The sequence below is a fragment of the Heliangelus exortis genome, chromosome 2 (genome assembly GCF_036169615.1).
Source record: "Heliangelus exortis chromosome 2, bHelExo1.hap1, whole genome shotgun sequence".
NCBI classification, from domain to species: Eukaryota; Metazoa; Chordata; class Aves; order Apodiformes; family Trochilidae; genus Heliangelus; species Heliangelus exortis.
The window spans coordinates 121,034,744-121,050,646 of NC_092423.1; positions in this window are offsets into that span (position 1 = coordinate 121,034,744).

Below are 15,903 nucleotides of genomic sequence, written 5' to 3' on the forward strand. Positions count from 1 at the left end.
AGCAAACTACAAAAAACCCCAACCATGCCATGTTGGTAATAATAATACTTTAAAGCTGAGCTTTGCATTTTTGTTTTTGGAATGTTAAATCTGAAAATTTTTGACAATAACACTGATACCTTGATGTAGGAGTCCTATTGTGGATCATAATATATCTGCTGTGAATAACCCTACTTTCTTATAAAATTTAAACAAGATTACATAATGTTGTTCCAGATGAAAATATATAGGATTGATACTCATCCATGGTGGAAGCTCTGCATATTTTGTATCCCCTTAAAGTTGCTGTGAAATGATAGAAGCTAGAAATTGGAAGGATTTGTTAAAACAACTAGCACGGTCCCCTCTCACCCAAAATTGTTCCCTATAGTGTAGTTTTGTCCAGTTTAGTTTTAAGTGGCTCAAGCAACAGGTCTCCTAAAAACTCCCTTGAGATGATGCTTTACAGGGTATTGAATCTTACTGCTGCAAAAATTGCTCTGTATTCTTCAGCCTACATGTTCCTTATTATTTAAGGTAAGAGTTCTGCAAATAGAGATAAGAAAATATTTGGAGGGGGAAGCGGATAGTTGTCAAGATAAGTCAACTTTCCTTTACAGAATGTCATTTATGAATGCCTACACATCCTTGAAAATTAAAGTGATATAAAAAGTGATATAAAAAGATACCACTGAAAATGAGGACATATGCTAACTGCTGTTAGTACAGCTAAGTGGTAGGCTACTGGCATAACAATTTTACTTTTAATTTATGTGCAGATTAAGAACTCTGGAAAGATTATCTCATTTCCCTTTTCGTAGTTAAGCTTTTTAAAGAACTTTAAACCAAATCAGCTAACTTTGAATAATGACAATAAAACACTATAGTACTTCCATAAATCATACAAAAATGATACTCTCATGTAAACTCATTTTTTTTTCCTTTGTATTAGTCCCATTCTTGTTGTACCCAATGAGATGATACTGTTGTGGCCACTCTGAAGAAACCTATCTTCTCACAATTTTTCTGATCAGGTGAGAAGTAAAATACTTTTTTCAGGTCAATAATACTAGAACATGTTTCAGTAATGTTGATGTGAGTACTGATAGGAATAGCATATTTTCATGGCCCAGAATGTTCTTGTTTGTCAGGGTTCTCTGGAAAGTTCACTAAAAGGTGTGATATCAAGCAATGCTAAGTAAACTATAGGAGTCTTTTTTTTTAAATTTTTTTCCCAAGTTCTTAGTGGCATAGTACTAAAGCAAATATAACCCAAAATATAATTAAAGGAAATAAATTATTTAAATAAATAATAGGACCTCCCCACAAATAAACAAACAAACAAACAAATAAACAAAACCAACAACAAATAAAACTGCCCAGGTCTGGACTAATAGACAGCTACAGTTGTAACTCTGCAAACACCTTGCAGGCAGGGAAGGTCTTAGGGTGGTGTTTGAAAAACAGGCAGAAATGAAATGACTGGGATTTTAGAAGAAAGCCAGTTCAACACTGTAGGAACCATTAAAGCAAAAATTAGATCGCCTGCTGGCTTGCAGTCTGATGGAGAAAGTCCTTCAATAGTGGATGATTTGTAAGCACACATTCTTATTTCAAACAGGAGGCTCCTTGCTCCCTGCTGTTAGAATTGAGTTTAATATTCATAGACACATCTACAAGCTATTTACTCTGACAAAAGTGATAGGTTTTGTTGTTTAGTGCTCCTGCACAATGTGATGGGACTCCTTTGTGCTGAGAACCCCTCTCTCACAACTCACATATTACCAGGACTTGAGCAAGAGCAGTCAAGATTGGTGTTTTGATTGAACAGCATCTTCCCAAAGAAAATCAGAGAACTGGGAGTGAGTGGGATAGGGGCCTCCTGGGACTCTTTTCCAAACCTTACCGGTTCTTGAGTGCACCTCACCTAGCATTTACAGAAACTCTGTGGCTTACACAACTTTCTACAAAGAAAGACATAGCTATGGTCATTTCGGGGATCTCATGTCACATTTAGGAGAGCAAGGGTCTTACAGCTGATGAGCTGGCCAAAAATCAGTATGGGCAAAATTGTCCTCTGTTTTTGAATTCCCCTCTTGTTTGCAAAGTTTTGCTATATTGTATAAAACAGCTGCTCTGACTTTCTTTTACCCTCCCCCTATATATAATATGCATTTCAGCGAGGCAGTTTATATCACTTTAGAACCTGCTAGGGTGAAAAACACTATGTACATTTTAAATTAATTATCTACACCATTTCTTTTGGTTTTTTAATTTTGTTTTTTATTTGTTTGTTTTTGTTTTTGTTGTGTTTCCCCAGAAAAAATAGACCTGATTTTATTTTTTTCATGGCTATTAATTGCTATAACTGCTATTTTATTTCTTATACATATTCATCAAGTAGTCATGCACACTGTCTGATGTGATGACCTTGTTAAAACTGCATAAAAATCACCTGATCAAGTTGCTTAGGATTTTTATCAGAGTAACTTCATCTCAATGAGACAGGAATTGTTCTAGAACAGATTGTGTGAAAAGGGTGTGGTGAGATGCCCTATTTTTTGTTAAAAAAAAAAAATTTCTAATCCATTATTTAAGTGATCATTTACTATGAAGCAGTTAATTCAATGATGAGATATTAGAGCTCACTGCCTTGAAACATTGTTTCGTTTACTTCATCTGAAGACATACCAGAAATTTAAACAATAATTACCTGTTGAAGAAAGTCCACCTAGAAAATACTTTAAGTCCTTCCTTCCTTCCTTCCTTCCTTCCTTCCTTCCTTCCTTCCTTCCTTCCTTCCTTCCTTCCTTCCTTCCTTCCTTCCTTCCTTCCTTCCTTCCTTCCTTCCTTCCTTCCTTCCTTCCTTCCTTCCTTCCTTCCTTCCTTCCTTCCTTCCTTCCTTCCTTCCTTCCTTCCTTCCTTCCTTCCTTCCTTCCTTCCTTCCTTCCTTCCTTCCTTCCTTCCTTCCTTCCTTCCTTCCTTCCTTCCTTCCTTCCTTCCTTCCTTCCTTCCTTCCTTCCTTCCTTCCTTCCTTCCTTCCTTCCTTCCTTCCTTCCTTCCTTCCTTCCTTCCTTCCTTCCTTCCTTCCTTCCTTCCTTCCTTCCTTCCTTCCTTCCCTCATTCTGTCTCTCATTATGTTCCTCTTTTCTCTTTTCCTATTACCTCTCTGTCTTCCTTTTTCAGTTGTAAGACAAATTTGTTGTAGACAAATACCTGCAAACCTACTTTTCTCCTTTATTTCTAATGGATCTGTTCATATTTCCTTCTGCTGCAAGAGACCATATTCCCTAGGATACAGGTATTTCTCATGTTGCTCTAGTTGGACAGACTGGAAGGGATGGTCTTTTGCACCTCTCTAAATTTCAGGCAGAGGAATTGGAGAAATGATTGTGTGTGTCTGTGTGAAACTCACCACTCCCTATGGCCATTGATCCTGTGAAAGAGAGGGGAGAAAACAGATTTAACTGGGATTTGTAGACTGGGAATCCCAAGTCTGTAACTCATAGACAGTTATGACCAGAGAGGCCTACTTTTTACATTACACAGGCCATAAAACTTCTCCTAGTCTTTCATACAATGCAGAAACTCTTGCCTGTAGCCAAAATGAACATTATTGAACTCAGTAACATGTGCATTCCTCCTGCCAGTGAGTGCAGAGTCTGCATCTCTAACTGCCCCAGGTCTCTTACAGGCTGTTCACAGTAATTTCATTCGGGTCTGTCACACAAGGTTGAGCAGCAAATACTTGCTGCATCCATTATTGATAAGACTTGGAGGAGCATTAGATAATGTGTTACTTAATGTATTTATTGGAGGTGACTTCAGATGGATGATGACTTCAGATGGATGAAGGACTGCACAGCACTCAGCAAATCAACACATATTTCTGTGTTTACTTCTGTGCATGCATGAAAGTCAGGATGAGTCAGCTGCAACATAAACTGTTGACACAGCAGCTCTTCAACACAGTTTGTCTGCCATTCAGAAGGTGTCATACTTGAAAGCATTCAAGAAAATTGAAAATAGTTATCTATGCCATCTAAGCAGCTTAGGAGTATTTTTTTAAAAAAAAGAACCCCCAAAATTTCAGACTAAGAACTCTGATGACTCCATTTTTTTCCCTTTATGTATTAAAACACAGGATAGTTTGTAATGAAAGCTAGCCCACCCCTACCCCTTCCAAATGAATAAAATGATGTGGAAATGCTTCTGACCCTGAACTGCATCTCCCAAACGCTAGGCCTTCTAATGAAATCAATTAAAGCAAAGTCAGGCCCCAAAGACAGTCAAGGGTAATAATATTCACCAGATAGGCACTATATTCCTAATCATCATAATGCAATTGTCATAGCTGGAACAATTATAGGTGATTGATACTGCATGATAGATTGAGTCATGAATCACAGTAAATGGAAGAAAATCTTACTGAGGTAAATAAACATTAAAAGCCTTGTGGTATTTAGTGATGTATCACAAAATACTTTGAAGTTGAGATAAGGTGATCCAATACTTCGGATGTGATGGTGCAGCAAGATCTCTTTCACAATGATTGTACTCAGGAGAAAATGGCTTGCTGCATATGGTTCTGGCCAGCAAAAGACCACTGTTTTTCAAGAGTCAACATTAAAACTGGGTAAGATGTGGTCTCTTGTTAGACAGGAACTCCATACCATGTCATATATGTGCCAGATTTGTTATGCCACAGTTCTCAGCCAGAAAAAAGCCAGTAGCTAAATGACAGATTCTCCAGTGTAGTTCTGAACTTTTTCCTGGTCTTGACCTCTTCAGCCTTTTCAGGGCTTCTGCAAGATGTTTTAGAGAGCGAGCTCAGACATTATGTATTTTTCCTGGAATGGCTCCCATTTCACTTATCATTTTTAATGTTGTTGTCCCAGTTACTAAGTAACATAAAGTTGCTATACACATCTTTCCCTTTAAATGCTAGTCCTCAGTTATACTTGATATTTTAAAGCACCCAGTCAATTCATTTAGGTACATAGAAGGATCAGAGAAACAACATGTTTTATTGGCTGAAATATTGAAGTGCTTTAACCTCAACAAGCTGTAGCTCCATTCAGTGTAGAGTGCTTATTTGTAAGTCAGTGTTGCAGTCTGATTTCCATGCTAAATAAAAAAATTACTAAAGCTAAAAGGTATATTTTGGAGATACTAAACTTATGAACTAATCCAATTCCACAGAGGATGAGAACTTTTCAGAAGGGATGTGGTCAGATCCTGTTTCAGCTGATGGAAATATAAGTAGCTTCCTTACATTTAAAGCAGTGACATATTTTGTTCCTTGGTTCAGAATTACAGACTCCCACATTTATAATACTTATTTTAGGCTTGCATAGCTCAGCTTTGAGTCACTGGTCAACTCATTATCATTATGCATTTATTGTTGAAGTGCTATCTGTTTGCTCTGCACTCTACAAGAACTAATCCCTCAAGGAAAACTTTTAATTCCCACAGAAGTATCTTCAGAGTCATTTATAAACTTGGAGTAACTCCTGCATACTTGTCCTTTTATCTCTTTTCTCAAGTGACACAAAAGTAATAATGGGAATATCTAACATGCTAAAATGTGTACTGTCAGATCCTAACAGCATCACCCCCTTCCTCCATCCTGTCTTTGTTAAGCCAAGGTAATTAGTTTTTCTCATGGCTGATAATTAAAGCCAGATCTCATAGACCTACACACTTTGGGAAAGAAGATTAATGATAGGCTCTCTGGTTTTGTGTCTCACAAGGGTGGGGAAATCATAACGAGGAGGAGGAGGAATGTGGAGGAAAGAAGTGTAGTTTTCTGCATGGTAATAGGAGAAAATGGCAAACACACGACTTCTGGGAAGTGAAGAAATTAGCTTAATGGCTTTCCAAATCATCGTCTTCCCCCTTTTTGGGTGAAGTTTGCTTGCACTACATTTCCCATGCCTCTATGTTGAGTGCACCGGGAAGGATTGTGATAATTTTCTTCTCACTGTGAAGTGCAAATAGAAGAGTTTGGAGGTGACAGGTACTTTGGTGTGACTGAGTGTGGTTCAGTTCTGCCTGATGAGCTGATGAGCTGTGAGTGAGGCTGTGTATGAGGTATGTCCAAGGCAAGGGCCGACAACCAGTGGTGTATGCTGCTTATTTATTGCTTTATTTTAGAACCTCAAAGATAGATTGGAAAATCTGTGTCCTAAGGCACTAACTGATACTTTGGTTCTGGACTTCTTATTGTTTTTCTTTAAATAAGTGCATAGGACTTGCTAAAAAAGTTATCATGCAGTGGTTTGGGTTGTGAGGGACCTTCAGGATCACAACCCCCTTCCATGGGCAGGGACACGTCCACTAAATCAGATTGCTCAAGGACCCATCCAATCTGGCCTTGAACACTTCCAGAGGCAGCCACAGCTTCCTTGGGCAAACCGTTCCTGTGTCTCACCACTCCCAAATTAAAAAAAAATATTTTGAGAACACGGGAAAATCTTTGAATCAAACTATTTGGGACAACAAGTAAAAAAAATCTGATTTAGTTATCCAAGTATATTCATGTATCAGGTCTCTTAAATCCAGTGGAGTTATATTTAAGTCACTGCTGAGTAGCTGACCTTGGAATCTAACCCAAAGTGCATTTATCTACATCCCATGTCCAATAACAGATCATAAGTGCTTGAATGCAGGATCACTGTTCCCTTTCAGCTGCTGCTGTTATTATTTATGTATTGTAGAACTGTAACACCACAGGGGCCCCAATCTAATTAGGATCCCATTTTACTTTGGAAGAAACATAAATCTATTGTCCAAGAAGGAGTTCACTCTAACCTAGAGAGACAGGTGAATTATATTTTGGAGGGAGAAAACAAAGGTCAAGCAAAGAAGACATACACGAAAGAAACCCCAAACTTTTATTCAAGCAAAGTAATCTCAGAAATGCGCAGTGAAGTATTGCTCCATTCTACACCTGCATTAGGATCCCTGTTATAAATAGATTTACAATTGACCTAAAAGAAAAATCAGTGAGTGTTTCAGACAATAAACAGAAAAGGAAAGCAAGCCATACAACACTAATAAGTTCGTGTGTCTGCATAAGACAACAAGCTGAATGGTTTGTTGGTCCTAACTCATAGAGGACTCGAATAGTCTTTGGGAAAAAAAAAAAAAAAAAAAAAAAAAAAAAAGATATTTGTCTGATTTAAACAGCTAAAATAAGCAGTCCTGGGATAGTTACTTCTGTTCCAGGCCATATGTATTCTATATGAACTACCCCTAAGCATTATTCAACAATGACAGAGTTAATTTTAAAATAATATGGAAGTTATCCCATCAGGTTCTCTAGTTACCTAGGAACTTCTTCCATGTCCACAAACACAAATTAATAGAAAAATTACAGAGTTGGATCCCAGCCACAGGAATCTGTTCCCCTGCCTCTTCTCTCTAACATGAGTCAGTTTTGTACATGAATTTTTACCAGGTGTGGAAATGTGTGTACCACTGAGATTCTGTAAAACTCCTGATTCAATTGAGCTTTAAGTGTCTGGACACCAAGTATTTTAACTTCGGTTTACTGACTCACTGCTTTTTAAGGAGAATTAGGTGATCTAGGCTCTGCCTAGTAGGCCATGTGTGTTGACTTTCCAGTAATATTTTCCCCCTAATTTCTCTCCAACAATTTATAACAGCATCTGTGCTTCATCTTGTTACTTATTTGGTTCACATTCTTCAAAGTGAGCTGCAAGTTTTCAGCAACAACTTGTATGCCTCAGACCTTGGAATGACAGAAAATAAAGGACATTCACAAAGAACATCTACACAAGCTTTCATGTATTTGCACACACATACATACCAGCTCAGGAGTAAAAGAAGGCCTACCTCTTTAGATCATCTGCTGATAAAAAAAAAAAAAAAAAAGGCCTGTTATCCACTCTCAAAATTGTAAGGGGCAGCAGAATGGGAAAATGGTGCATTCTGGTACATTTGAAAGAGCTATCGTGCAAATTAAACCCTGTCTGAATCTGAAGCAAGCTTTGGATACCAAGGCTTCCTGGAAAGAAGTTCCCTGTGAACATAACAGAACTGTGAAAAAGCTTATTGAAAACTGATAGAGTTGCCAGACCCAAATGATTCAAGTATTAATAAAGCAAAGACAGGCTTAGAATTTCTCTCACCTGATAGTGCTGGCTTTTGTGTTCACCTTCCTACAGCTTTCCGTATTCCTAACTGTTGTGATGTCTTGTGCAGTTTCCAGAAATCATGATTAATGACATAGGCTGGAATTGCTGAGAAATAGCCAAAGTTCAGAATTACAGCCCATGGGTTGATATGAGTCTAATTAGCATTTTAAAGGCTTCGAAACAGGAAAAATTTACAGTCACCCCAGGGAACGGAAGAAGGACTGAATGTTTTCTGAAGGAACTTGTCATGTATGTGTGGGACATGAAGAACTGTCAGAACAGACTTTATGCTCAAGAAACAGTGTGGGAAAAGTTCAAAGGCTCATTTGGACCTGTGCATCTCATGAGAAACAACTGAGACTATAAAGATGAATGTATCGACTGGCAAGAGAAATAATATAAGTACAAATTTTCAGTGGTTAGAGCTGAGCCAGAAATTAAGAACTGCTGTAGTATAAGCCTGAGCATCTGTGATTGTTCGTATACAAGTTACTATCATAAATATGCTAGCATCTTGACTCAACTAAAAGGTAAGTAAATATGTGTTTAAAACACATTTGGCACAAGAATTCCTGACATAGATTTCTGTCCACACTTCCTCTGATTTCTAAGTTACTCTCCCGATTTTCCCAGTAATTGGATGCCCTAAAATACAGAGCATGTTGTTTCCTTTCTGTCAGGCTTTTGTAGATTGCTGTTGCAGAAAGAACAAAGAATTTTGATCACTAGTGATAGGAAGGAAGAGAAGTGTTAATACTCAGTCCTGGTCAGCCTGACCACAAAGTAAACAGAAATGTACATTTTTGTCAAGAGGATGCAATTCAGATTCCCTCCATGGACAGAAATAAGGCAAAGCTTAGGGAAAAAAAGAGAAGGAATAAATGGTTACAAATTTTCCAACTCCTTTTTCAAGTCTGACAGAGCTCATCAATACATTTCCCTGACTAAAGACCATGTTCAAAACTAATGTGTTAGCATTTAGCTCTGAACTTTTTGCATGTGTGTAACTGATCTTTTTACAAGATGGGACCCACATTCTTCAAGTTAAATAAACATAATGAACAGGTACAAGTTATATCCTAAAAGCATAAGCTTTCTTCATGCTTTTTAAATGTTAGGGGGATAAAGTGGATTTGGGAGCTTTTAATCACCTTTGTTACAAGCTGGTCTCTTCAAGGGACTTCCAGAGCAAAGCAAGCCACAGACTGATTGATCATTTTTAAAGGGATTCCATTGGCCACACATGCACTCAAAGCAAAGTCTTTTATATTTCCTGTGACAAAAATAATCGTGGTTAGGTTCACAAGGTGAATATAGAAAAAACCCGAGAGAATGGGAACTAGAAGAAACTTGTAATTCCCATTTTCAGGGGTACCATACAAAGTGTTTCCCACATTCAGACATATAGGAACTCCTCTCCCACAAAAATAAATCAGTAAACAAACACTCTTCTTTTCCCAAGGGACACGAAACAACTAGAAGAGTCAGAAATGTTGGACAATCCTAAGTAAGAGAACTCTGAGAAACAAAATAAAAAACCCAAAAAAAACAGTCTCAAAAAGCTCTATGTGCAATCTGAATCAGCTAAAATCAGCTAAATCAGTAAAATATTGTATTTGTTGCTTACTGCAATACTCTGTCTTTGAAAAGGCAATAACAATAAAGAAATTTACAGTTCTTTAAACACTGTGGACAGGCTTTGCTAAGCTGCAGTGCCTAGGTTACTGATAAAACAAATTAGCATCACAGGAAGAATAGGACAAGATAGTGCTATGACAGAAATAATATAAGGAATAATAAGAACCCAGGTGTACATAATTAAGATTGTAATTCAAGCAAAGGGTTCTGGTGACATCATTTATCAATGTCACTACAAACCCTCAATGGAATTACAGCTTTGTATGTAGAATTCAGATATACGCGATTTGTTAGAATACATGAGGAATGTTTCTATTAAAAGTAGACAGACAATATGTTAACCTCAAGTAGTGGTGGTGACAGGATGAGATAGAAGAGCTTTTTCCTATTCTAGCAAAGGAAGAAAGATCAAACATTCAAGTATTTCTAAGGTATTTGGTAATTAATTAATATAAAACACTGACTAGAGATTTTTTCTCCTCTCCCCAAAAGAAGCAGAAAAAGTTTCAGTTCTAGTGCAAAAAATTGTTTGCTGTAAAAGTTGACAAAGCAACATCCAAAACTACTGATTTGTCCATCTCACTGTATATCACAAACTTACACTTAATGAAAATTTTTTCCATTAAAAGGATCATATGAAATATTTACAATTAAGCTCACAGTAAGACTATTATTAAATCATTAATTGCAAGCTAACTCATTTTTAGGAGAAAAAAAGCATCATCATTGATGCTTTAAATACATGTGCTGAAAGGAGACGATTCTCATTACTCTTTGTGAATATCAGATTTTGTTTATTCTTATAAGCAGAATATTTTTATGAAAATAAATATGAAACAGAAGCCCCACAGCCTGTGTGAATTTTAAGGGACTTAATTGAACTTAAAAGGCTAACTGATGTAAAGCCACATTCTTAAATTAGACATCTGAATATAATTTCAGCACCAAACTACTTGTTACTCAGTCACTCCATGTATTCTTCAGCCTCACGCAGATGCCCACAACCCTTATGAAATAAATGTGAATAATATCTTGAGAAAACAACCTTCAGTAAATAGTGATACCATCCAGAAACACAGTGCAGAATGATGTGAGGCTTGACTAGTGACCGATTACAGAAAAAGATACTGATCAATATAGTGAGAAAAGGGCTTCCTTTGACTTGATTAAACTTGATAAATCTGACCTAAATAAAATCTTTACAAGAACTCACAAAACTCTTTAGTGTGCTGGGTGCATTTCTATTTTTTGTTCGCTTTCTGAAGGACTCTAATTCAGGGCCATAAAGACCATACCTTATGAAGTGTCCAGCAAAACTTGTCATGCTTTTGAATACAATCTGTGAAATGTTTGTTTATGGATTCTATGTAGACACTGATAATATCATCAAATTTCAAATTTGGTATTTGTAGACTGCAATACTATCTCAAAAGATAATGCATTCTCTTAAACTTTCAGGAAATGCTTGCTAGTGTTATAAAGCTGTGGGCTTTTTTATTCTTTGATATTGAAGTAAATAACTTCTGTGAAAACCGAAATGTATAAAGACGTAGAAGCTTGTGCAATTACAACACTTCTAGTCCAAGTTCACAAGTCTTGAAAGTTTTGTTCTGTCTATGATACGTGGAGAAAATGGCTTGAACAGTAGCAGTTTTGACCTTGAGTAACGTAATTTGGAAAAGAAATTTGGGCAAAATAGCTCAGTGTAGGAGTTCTCATCAAGGATTAATGCGCAGGATCAATATGAACTTTTTATAGCAGACTATTTTTGAAAGAGGACAACAAAAGGTTAGAATACTTTAAAACTTGAAAAAGCAAACTAGTATGACTTAAAATGGGTAGTACAGGAATGAAAATGTAAAAGGCAGAGATCTTGATTTCATGCCAGCATTTAGTAATGTAACTAAAATATAGAGAAAACTAACTTTAAAATTGTATTTTTGTATCTTTTTGTAACTGCAGCTGAGCTTATTAGCATTAACCACCTTGTCTTTTCATCTCTTCATGGTGGTAGTGAACGAAAAACACTCATGGATACACTTGACCATTTTTTGCCACATATTTTGTCATTTCTACAAGGTCAAAATTGCATATTAACATTCCTCTTTATTTCAAATTTTAAAGCTTTAATTACCTCCTAAACATGAGTTACATAAAGCCCATAAACATAGCTCTTCTTTAAGTTGCTGTTCACACAAATCCCACTCTTGAACCATAATTACTCCTGGAACAGGGAATCAGGGCCTTTAACACCCTTGTAATTGGCAACAGATATTTATGCATGTCCTTATATTACCTTCCAGAAGGAACTAAAGGACAGATTGAGCCTACTTACCTCAGATTCTTTCTAATGCTTGCTGTCCCCATCGCTGACTCCTTTCCCCTTTTCTCTCCCTTAACTACAAACCAAATTCAGCTGTGGTTTCTTAGCACAAATCAAACCTGACATTTTTCTCCATCATCATCCAGCAGACTCCCAAGAGCTTGCTCCTTACCCATCGGTGTTCAGCAAAGTCTGAGACCTGGAGGAAGCTCCATGAGCACCGGATGTGTTTATGAGGTTCAGCAGGTATCTCCAGCCACCTCTACCCATTCTAGCACTCCCACGTGTGACAGATTCTAGTACATTTCAATCCATTTCAGACTTTGTTAAAATGCTGGACAAGGCTTTGCAGGTGACACTAAATATCTTTTACGAAACTTTGTAACAATTTTATGCAAAATTAAAAACCTTTCTAATATGGGGATTTAATTCCAACTTTTAAAACTTTCTGTTTCTCATACTTGTTAAAGCAAATCTTCAACTTTCCTCTTCTAATGCTTCTCCAGCCTTCACCAGTGGTCTGCAGAAGCAGAAGCAGAAGCAGAGCAGGCCAATTAAGTTCCTGAAAAATGGCAAGCAGCATTCTCAGATAATCTGTCTTCTTGAGATCTTCCTCTCCTCCTTCCCTTCCTTTGTCTTTTTTCCTGAGGATGAGGCAATGACATCAAATTCTTAATTCTATTAAATACAGGGGAAAAAAAAATTATTTGTAAGGCATTGGTCTCTCAGCCCTGAAATTTCAGTTCTTTTTTGTTCTCCTTTTCCTCAATCATTTTTTCATTTTTGCCTTTTGCAATTTCTGCCTTTTCCATTTACCAGATGCCTGTTCCTGTACTCAAATATTTGGTACTTCAGCTGTCTGGATTATTTCTTGTCTTCCCTCCCCTAGAAGACAGATGAAGATGCCTCAGGTGATGGAGGGAGACCCTCTTTCTCCAAACTTCTCCATTCAGGTTTGGAACTTAACTGAGGTTTAGTGATATTTTCAATAATGGCCAGTTCATATTCTGTTTCCAAATGTGAGCTCTGCTTTCAACAGTGGAATAATAAAGATGTAGTGCTTAATAATGAAGAACAGCATTTTTTGTTTTAGAAAACAAGCCTCTCAGCATCAGTGGTGTTATTCATGAATAACACCTTGTGCATATGCATTATGAGACAGTGCTTAATTGAATGATTGCATAATATGTTGTTCCACAGAACAAAATATGAAATATTCATTAGGCCAGAGAGAGAGTTAGAATGCCTGGTAGTTAAGTCACTCACCAGGGAAATCCAACTCCTATTCCTTGATCCAAGTGAATATGTCAGTATTTTATACAAAAAGGCTTTAAAAGCAACTAGGAATTTTATCCCAAAATATACTATACCTTCATGGCTACTCTGCTGTCCCAACAGGCAGAAGAATGCTCTGAGTGGGGCATGGAGAGACACAGTTAAATGCAGATCACCCACACCCTTTTATGTAGTTAAAAAAGTCAGATGCTCTAACCTCTAGGCAGCTGGATTTAATGGAAAAAAAGAAAAAAAAAAATCCCTACAGACTTTATTTTTCAGGAAATGGTTGACTTGGTATAGGTGCCTCATTCAGGAAAGGGTTTCCAGATGTGACTCCAGAATAGGAGGAAGCACTTTATTGCAGTCTAAATTCATACTCAGTTAAGTCCCTCTGAGGGACATGATGTAGGCAACATGCATATATCCTTAGCTTTAAGTGGAGGTCTCTCAACTCACTTTTACCTGCTTTGAGTCAACTGCTAAGAACCCAGCTCACATCATGCCTTGCATATGGAAACTGGGGAATAAAAACTGGTAGAGTATAAAAAATGTTGCAATAGTCTGTATTTCAACACTTAAGTGGTGTTGCAGATTTAGCCTTTGCCAATCTGTAAGGTGGAAAGATCTTCAGGAAACATGTTCAAGTAAAGTAATACTTAATATAATACCCTCAAATAAATAAAATTTATCTCATAATATTTGCATCTGTTGGAATCATAAGAAAACATAGAAACAATAGCAGAGCAGAAGCTCAAAGTAGATAAAATTAGTAAGAAAATAATACCTTAAAAATAAAATTAATTAAATAATAATTTCCATCTCAGAGAACAGTTGGCTCGGTCAAAAGATATGTATGTATTTTATGAGTTTCTAGTAAAAAATTAAAAAATGCCTTCTGATTTGTGCAGGGTGTCAGAGAGACATTCTGGTGTTTATTTTTGCATTTATTTTGGGGGGGGGGAAGGGGGGAAATAAAAGATTGCAGGACTGGGGAAATATAACACTCAAGGGAGACAGAATCAGTCAGAATAAATAAATATGCCCAAAACAATAACAGAAGCAAATGTGGCACCAAGTATCAATGATAGACAAAGAATACATTAATTCAGTATTGCAAATTACTTTTGCTTAAGGCAGATGTACTTGGTATACCCTCTTAATTATTGCTCTTCTCATCAGTTTACAACTCAAAGCACATTCTCTCCGTAGCAATTAGGGAATTAGGTGATTATATGTAGCTCTAGGAGCACAAGAAAACTTCTGAACCAAAGCACTCAAGAATTATTTTTTTTAAAACTTTGCGTTTTAAAAACTGCCTTGTACACTGACCATCTGGAGAATCCATTCCACATCTTCAGAGGCTGTGGAAACATCATGGGCCAACAGGGACTCTGAATTTTATGTATCATACCTTAAACTCCTGTTTAGCCATTCAGCCTCTTCTCAAACATGGGGAAGACAGGAGGGGGGTGCTGTGAGTGGCTGGTGAAGTATAAGGTTCAGGTTCTTGGCTCTTGCACATCCAATGATTGGTTCCCACTGAGGATATTCTACATATATATACATATGTTTCTATATTTCTATAGAAGGTATAGAACTGTACATGACAGTTGCTGGAAGAAAAAGCTGCTATAAGTAGGCAGGGAGCAGAAACACTTGTCATGTGTTTATCTGCTTTTGTGTGTCTGAAGGATTAGAGGTGTGCTAACATCTCTCAGCCATATTAGAAGGACTTTTAGGTCCTGTGAAGTGATGCCTCCTCTAATTTCCCAGGGGTCTGGTGTCTAAGACACTCATTTTTTCCTGCACTGTGCTTCATATACCTTATTAGGTAGATTTCTGTATAATTCCACCCTTTAGTGAAAAGTCCAGGTTGTTTGGTAGATCAAACCAAAAGATTCTCTGGCTGTAAAAGTGCCATACACTATGAATATAAATCAATATATATACGCTGGCTAAAGCTTAAGTTCCTATGAAAGTAGGTATGAAATGAAATTCAATGCAAGATTTCATGAGAGGAAAAAATTTTGATGCCTTTTGGTCAGTAAGTTTGGGATCCTGCCAAAAATGAAAAATAGTGATTTGCCCTCTCTAGTGCTACATTTAGTTTGTTCAGCTACAGACTGGATTAAATGCTCATTAAAGCTGCTAGTATTATGAAAATCATTAAGACAACTGTGATACTCAAGATTAACTACAGACACAGTACATTTAATATTCTAAGAAGTCACTTTGAAATTGTTACATTCCCATCAACTGTGTTTCCAGTAATGACCAGACTCAATTTCTTTTTAAAGGCAAAAAACAGCAAAAGGGGATAGTCTTGGAGAGGTCCTGATTTTTGTCTTTTGTTCTGGGTTTTTTTTGTTTTTAACTTTACATGAAGAGCAGAACTAAAGTCAGCCACAGCAGCCATTTAAGATAGAATAACATATTCTGGGCTGAGCAAGGTTTCCCACATTCATGAAAGGTACTAATTTGATTTTTAGGCAAGAGTGCAAAATAAGATCAATATTTTTCAAG